Genomic DNA, 6,853 nt, shown 5'->3' with positions numbered 1-6,853 from the left:
GAGCCGCGTTCCCCCGCGCAGGGCTGCAGGCACGGGTACGAGCTGCAGACGTGCAGGGCTGCCCCTCGGAGCGTGTGATGCGGGGAGGGGACGGGGAACAGGTTGAGGAGCACCCGGAGTGCCTCTCAGCCCTGCCCGGGCACCGCAGGGCAGAGCCTGGAAGCCGGCTGTGAGTGTGTCGCGGGGCGGGGGGCCTGGGTGTCCCGACACTGTGCTGCAGCTGGGGACGTCTTCCTCATTGTCCTGAGGTTCCTCCTCCATCTCAGTGGCTCATCGCCTCACCTGTGAAGTCCTTCACCCCAAAGCATCCCCCATGCCAGGGAGGGTCTTGCACCGCCGCGTTGCGCTGGAGAGCCGTTCCTCACCCTCGGCAAAGACCACACAGACACACGCCACCCGGTCTGATCGCACATCAAGCCAGGAGAAACGTCCAATTGTCCTGCCAAAAAAAAATACTCTGCCCACAGCACGGTTGTCCTCCATGCCCCTGTCCCATGTCTGGTCCTGAGAGGAGCTCCCCAATGTCTGGGATACCTGGGGTTATCCGGGCTGTGTGGGAATTCAGGATCCTGCACCCACAATTTCTTTAGTTCCATCCTACAACCATGCTGCTTTTCCAGCTTCCCGTAGTTTGATTGCTCCCTTGTTGCTTTTCGATGTCTCCACCAGAAGCGTGGCTGCTGCACAGACCTTGCTTCTCTTCTGCAGGCGGGATGAGTCACCGTGTACACACTGATTAATGTCAAACTCTGCCTCTCCTTTGAGGTATTAATTTTGGATGAAATCTGCTGCTTTCTCTCTGCTGAAACAGAAACGTGTGGAGCCTGAGCTTTCAGTCGCTGCTGTCATGACAGATGCTAAAACACCAAGTAATACCCCGAGGGAAGGGACGCTGAGGAGGGGAGCGATTAGTTCAGATCTGAAGGAGAGGGGTGAGATAGTCCTAACAGACAGAAAAGCATCTGTTCCTGCTGTGGAAATTTGTTTAAAAGCCGGACGAGGTGATGTAATTTGGTAGTGATTAGGTGGCAGGGAGACACTGCCTGAAGTAATCAGCAGACCCGATTGCTCGGGGGATTAGAAATAATCTCGTGTATTAGGACTTGAAGGATCCTGCAAGCTAATCTGTTACTGAGAAGGCCAAATGCACAGATATTTCTGTTTCGCATAAAATACGCCGCGGAAAGGCTGACATGCCTCGGAGACATGCCGGGCTGCTCAGGGCACCGAGGAGAAAAATCCTTTAACAATTAATTGCAGTATAAAACTGCAGAGAGCTGACTTCCTAGTGAGAGGTTGGTTTACCCTCAGAAATCTCGGCTGCTCCTTTCCACAGTGACAACCCTGCCCTTCACCCCCCTGTGGGTAAAGTCCCAGCCCATGAATCCCCTGCAAGTCTGGCCCCATTTGTCCCAGGGGCTCCTCCGTTTGCCATGTTATTCTAAAGATGACCGTTTGGCCAGGCTCGGGTCGGGGACAGGAATAGTTAAAATTTTTCTGGGCGCTGGAGAGCTTTTACCTACCACTTCCACATGGGAGGAATTTAAGCCGTGATTAATTGAGGCTCAGGTTCAGGGGCTTTGATCCCACTGCTCAGGCACCAGCCACAGCTACATACATAGTCTTTTTTTGATACTTTCAACCCAAATTTTACTTAATTTGATCAGGACTTGCCACCAGGCAGTGGTTTCTCACGAGCTCTTTTTCCAGCCTTTTCTCTGCAGCAATAGCATTCAAGGTTTTCAGAGCTGGAAACTTCCAATCCCAGTTACAAACAAGTCCCTCGGCACCAGATCTGGCCGAATATTCAGCCACATCCCCTACGGAGGAGCAGAGACAGGAGCTCTGGGGCACAGCTGCCACAAGAGGTCCCTGCACGCTCGCTGGAGAGAGCAGCCCAGTGCGGTGGGACTGTTGGTTCACACCTTATTTGGAGATACTGCTTTTTTCACCCACATTTCGAAAAGTTTTCCAAATGGCCTCGTTTTTTTCTGCAGGGAGACAGCTCCGTCTGATGACAGGTGCCCCCTCCCAGCAGGACAGGGGACTCCTTCCAGAGATCACCAAGGATGTGCCTAGATCCATCCCGTAACACCGCGGTGGCAGGACCACAGCTAATCCCATAGCAGGGGCTTTACAGCAGCAGCCAGGGTGTAAATTGAGGGTACAACAGTCTTTTTAATAGCTGGACAGTCGGTTTTTTTCTCTCTCTTGCAGGTGTGAGTCTTTCTGCAGCACATCTGGGAGAGATAATGCATTTTCCACAACAAAGAGCTGGCAGCTCAGCGATAATTCCTTATATGAGCTCTGCCAGGTAAACTGTGTCCTCCCTCAGATGCTCCCCATTACTCCTGGGCAGGGATTTAGGTGTGCTTTTGCAGGCCACCACCCCTTACATGAGAAGAAGCCCGCTCTGCCCCTCAGCGCCCCTTAGGACTTCCCATAGCCAAGTGATGTGGGAGCTTCTGACACGGCAGTCATCCTGGCAAAAGTCATGCTCCTGTTTTTCGACAGCCTTGCTCCCTTAAGCTGCCTCTCTCCAGCCAGGGAGGCGTAAAGCTCATCTGCTCATCTAATGCCAGACCTGGCTCACACCTAAAATAATTTGAGGAGTCTTAGATCTCAGGTTCGTTCCCCATGTGTCGCCTGATCTAGATGAGAGGCGTCCCTGCCCCTGACAGGGAGGTTGGATTAAAGGATCTCTAAGGTCCCTTCCAGCCTAGGCCATTCGATGATTGATTCTATGATCTCAAAACAAATCAAGCAGCTTGGCTTCCAAACGTTAATTAGCTGTCATCTTCATCCCTCTCTAAAGTGTGTGCTAGGCCATAGAATGTCAGACCATATAGGAAAGCTTTACTCTATCTATCTACATTTTAATACAGAAAGTCTGTAACTCCGTGCTTATGGAAGGACCTTCTGTGCAAAAGGCACACTGGGTATGGCAAAGCATGCCCAGGTGAGGCAGAGGTAGCCATGAAGAGAGCTGAAATCAATGCAGACTCAAGCGTCCACCCCTTCCAGCCAGAAACACCTTCCTGATGTGGAAGCTGGATATGCTCCAGGTAGGACCCGGGATATACTCACCATTTTCACACAAGAAAGGCAGATCAGTGTCTGCGAGCATGCTGAGCAGAGGGGTTTCTGCTGGCACTGACACCGGAGAGCTTTTACTACCTTTTTCCCTAGCCCTGAGCTCCATTTAACACACGCAGAGCACTAAGATTTAATGCAAGAAATGCCAAAGTGTAGGCAAGTTGTTCTGGATGTTCTTGCTTTTGGCCTTCTTCCTTTTTCCCAGGACTAGAAGTCTTTTCCTCTCAGGATTTGGCACAAGGGAGCTGTAGGAGAAAGCTGTGACAAACAGCAAGACGTCCCTACGGACGCCGCAGGCTCAGCTGTTTCTCAAGGGCTTGGGCTGGCCCAGCTGCCATCATTTGGGTGTGCGAAGGATGAGCTCTCTCCTCCTCACTCCGGTTGCACAGGTAGATGATCTCCAGAGGTCCCTTCCAACCCCGAACATTCTGTGATTCTTCCTGGATTACAAATAAAAGCACAGGAGCTTCCTAACTGCATCTCCTGCTGCTGCTGGCTTGGCAACTTAAAACAGGCTAGGTTCCCTCCTGAATTCTCTCGTTATTAATATCACAAGCCAAGCTGTTCTGAGAGCAGTGTCCCATTAATCATTTTAGCTCAGCTGCAGTTTTTACCTCGCTTCCTCTTCCTGCACCTGAACAGTCTTCAATAACATTCGTTTCTGTGGGTAATGCTCAGCTAAAATCAGCAGGTCTGCTAGGGCAGGGGAAGACCCTCACTAAGCCAGCTGGGGGCAAGCTAAGGTGAGACAAAGATGCATCCATAAAGCCACGGCTGCATTATGGCGTGGAAAAATGTGCCACACCTGCTGATAGTAGTAGGGACTTGAAGGGAGGAGAACTACCCCCCCTTAAATCTCCGCCTCTAAACTTGAATTTTCTGGAGTGCTGACAGCCCTGGAGACACACAGCGGAAATGAAGATGTCTCATAAAATACGAGGTCAGCTCAGCGGCTCATGTGAGTCAGCACCGATGCAGGCGGCAGGTGGTCAGGGATTTCTGATGGCTGCCTGGGCTCTGTTCACGTCTGAGGCCACGGCTTCCTTTTGCTCTCTTCCTTCCTCCAGTCCGTCCTGCTACACGCTACAAGCAAAGGTCTTAACCACGCTGAGTATCTACCTGTGGGTTACCTAACAAAGGGCCAAAAGATGCTTGCAGAGCATCCTCCTGAAAAACTGTCTCCGATATCATCCCACTGCCCGAATCCCTCAGGTGCATAATGTGTGTTTCCAGGTGCCGGCTCTCAGAGATGCAGCTTCCCTAAACCTTCCCTCTTACACCCAAAGCCCTTTTCACCTTTCCACCTTTGCCATCGGCCTTGCCCCCCTCAGAGACAGGCATTTTGTTCTGCCTTTATCCCTTTGCATTTTAACAAAAGCCCTCCTCTGGGTGCTCTGCTGCATCCAGCAGCACCTAGCACCCAAATTAGCTGCTCAGCCCCACAGTGAGAACAGCGTCGCAAAGGACCGCGCGGAACCCGGCTCATCCCAAAGCCTCACACAGCTGCTCACCGCTGTACCTGCCACTTCACCAGCACGCCGCAGCTTTTTTATCCGTTTTTCAGTGATTTCTGCTGAGTCAGAGAATGCCTCCGTGAGGGCTGCTGCTTCTCCTCCACGTGGGAACACACTTCTGCAGAATAATTGCAGAGAGTTTAGACAGAGATGTTTGGCGGCCAAATTGCTTCACGTTCAGGCTCCTGGCCAGCTGGGCAGAGCCCAAAAGCTGCTCGTTGGCGCTGGCAGAAAATACCTCACACCTGTGCCCATCATGGGCGTGCAGTGCCCGCGGGCTAAGATCACTCCTTGCACGTCAGCGCCCTGGCACCCAGTGCTGAAAGAAGGTGTGCTCATGGCTTGGTGGGTCCGATGAAGCAAGCTGCTTCACAAATTAGTCAGTTTGCTCATACCAAGCATCCCTGCGTGTGCTCTGTTCTCCAGGCCATGCCCACCGAAGGGTTTTTATCTCCCTCCACACTGGATTTGGGAATGTGCAGAAAGCCGGTCCCTGCAGAGCTCTGGTTCCGCAAGATGATGGAAGCACACCACTAGTAACTTTTCCTCTTCTAAATTTTGAGGCATATTTTAAGGTTGTGAAACATACTGTGAAATAGAGATAAGAACCGGAGTAGACACAAACAGCGTAGGTGTTACTCCTAGATTTTTTGCAACTCCCACTTTGTTGTAAAAATAGTACAGCAAGGAGCACGCTGCTCTGTGCCGTCCTTCAGGGACCGAATGACAATGGGACCGCGTGCCTGGACATGAGTGGACTGAACCAGAAGTAGAGCTGGGACGTAGGGCACGTGCAGAGGTACTGAACACTTTAGGTTACTTAAAAAAAAAAAACCTCCATAAAAGATGGAGAAAGATATTACAAAAAGATTAAACAAAAGATTTTTTTATAGAAGCATACAAATAGTAGTGGGATCACTCCAAAGTGCTGCAAAAGCACTTTGCACTGAGCTAGAGCGTTTTGCATCAAGGAAAGGGGCGATGGGAAGCTGCAGCAGGGAATCACTGCATCCACTCCAGTTTCTGTTCACACTGCACACGATGCGCCTGGTCTTTAGACCACACCTGCGCCATAATTCCTACGTGCCCTTAATTATTTTGCAACTCTAAACCTGCGCAGGATATATTTAATTGGGTGCAGATCAGTTGCAAAAAATCAGATAAGTGGCTGGCAGGAAACCGCTTCCAGGAGATGTGTCTCCTGATGGACGGGGTTGTTGTGCAAACCTGAGCCAGCCATCACCCAGCCGTGGGCTGGTGGTGGGGTTGTCATTTGCAGTAGAGACGTGAAGGAGTCACCTCGGTAGAGGAGAAACTCATGGACGGCGGCAGCGGCGGCTTTCCGACTCGGGGGACAGGTGCCTGAGCCCCTCCCAGCAGGACCAGGTCAGTACCCACCGATGCTTCTCCTAAAGGACCCAGGAGTGGGACAGCAGGACAGGGGATTTGCGGGGACAGGTCACCACCCTGCACCGAAACGTACCTTGAACCACCCTCCTCTGCTCCATTTCTTGCTTTTTTTTCCTCCAAAATGGAGAGGGAGGTTTCTAACCAGTTCTCAGCTGAGTGCTAAGGCAGGGACAGCGCTAAGGACTAAGGTTTTTGCCTCTTTTCTAGCCCAGGAGGTATTTTGGGCAGGATTGCTCAGAGAAGCTGCGGAAGCTCTCTCCCTGCAAGGGTTGAAAGGGCAGGCTGGAGGGGGCTTTGGGCAACCTGGTCTAGTGGAAAGTGTCCTTGACCACAGCAGAGGGGTTGGAAAAAGATTATCTCTTTAAGGTCTCTGCCAACTCAAACCATTCTATGATTACTGCTTTCATGGGAATTAGCAGGAATATCATCTCTGCACAAATGTCAGAGGGGCTTCAGACACCCTGATTTGGGGCTGCCATGGCACACGGCAGCAGCAACTTCCCATAAGTAATTGTATTTATTACAGGGGTCATTAATCATACCTGCCCACACACCCTGTGCTACAGTTGAGTTTAATGGGACACGGGACTAAAGACAAAAATTGGGTTAAGTTGGAGGGGAAACAGGCAGAGGAATGGGCTTTAGGTTTGGACACAAGGTTAAAAACAATGGGTGAAAAGTGTGTTTTTCACCAGTTATTTTTCCCTGCTGTATTTGGATTTTGTGACCCCTTGAGCCCACTGCACTGACCTCCTGCCAGCTGGGACGGTGGTCGCCCTGTGCTTTGGGGTGGGATTTTGCAGGATCAGCACAAGGCTGTGCGGGAAGCCTCA

Source organism: Apaloderma vittatum, unplaced genomic scaffold (genome assembly GCF_000703405.1).
Source record: "Apaloderma vittatum isolate BGI_N311 unplaced genomic scaffold, ASM70340v1 scaffold31849, whole genome shotgun sequence".
NCBI lineage: Eukaryota > Metazoa > Chordata > Aves > Trogoniformes > Trogonidae > Apaloderma > Apaloderma vittatum.
The sequence above is the reverse complement of the archived record's forward strand: the minus strand, read 5'-3'. Positions refer to the sequence as shown.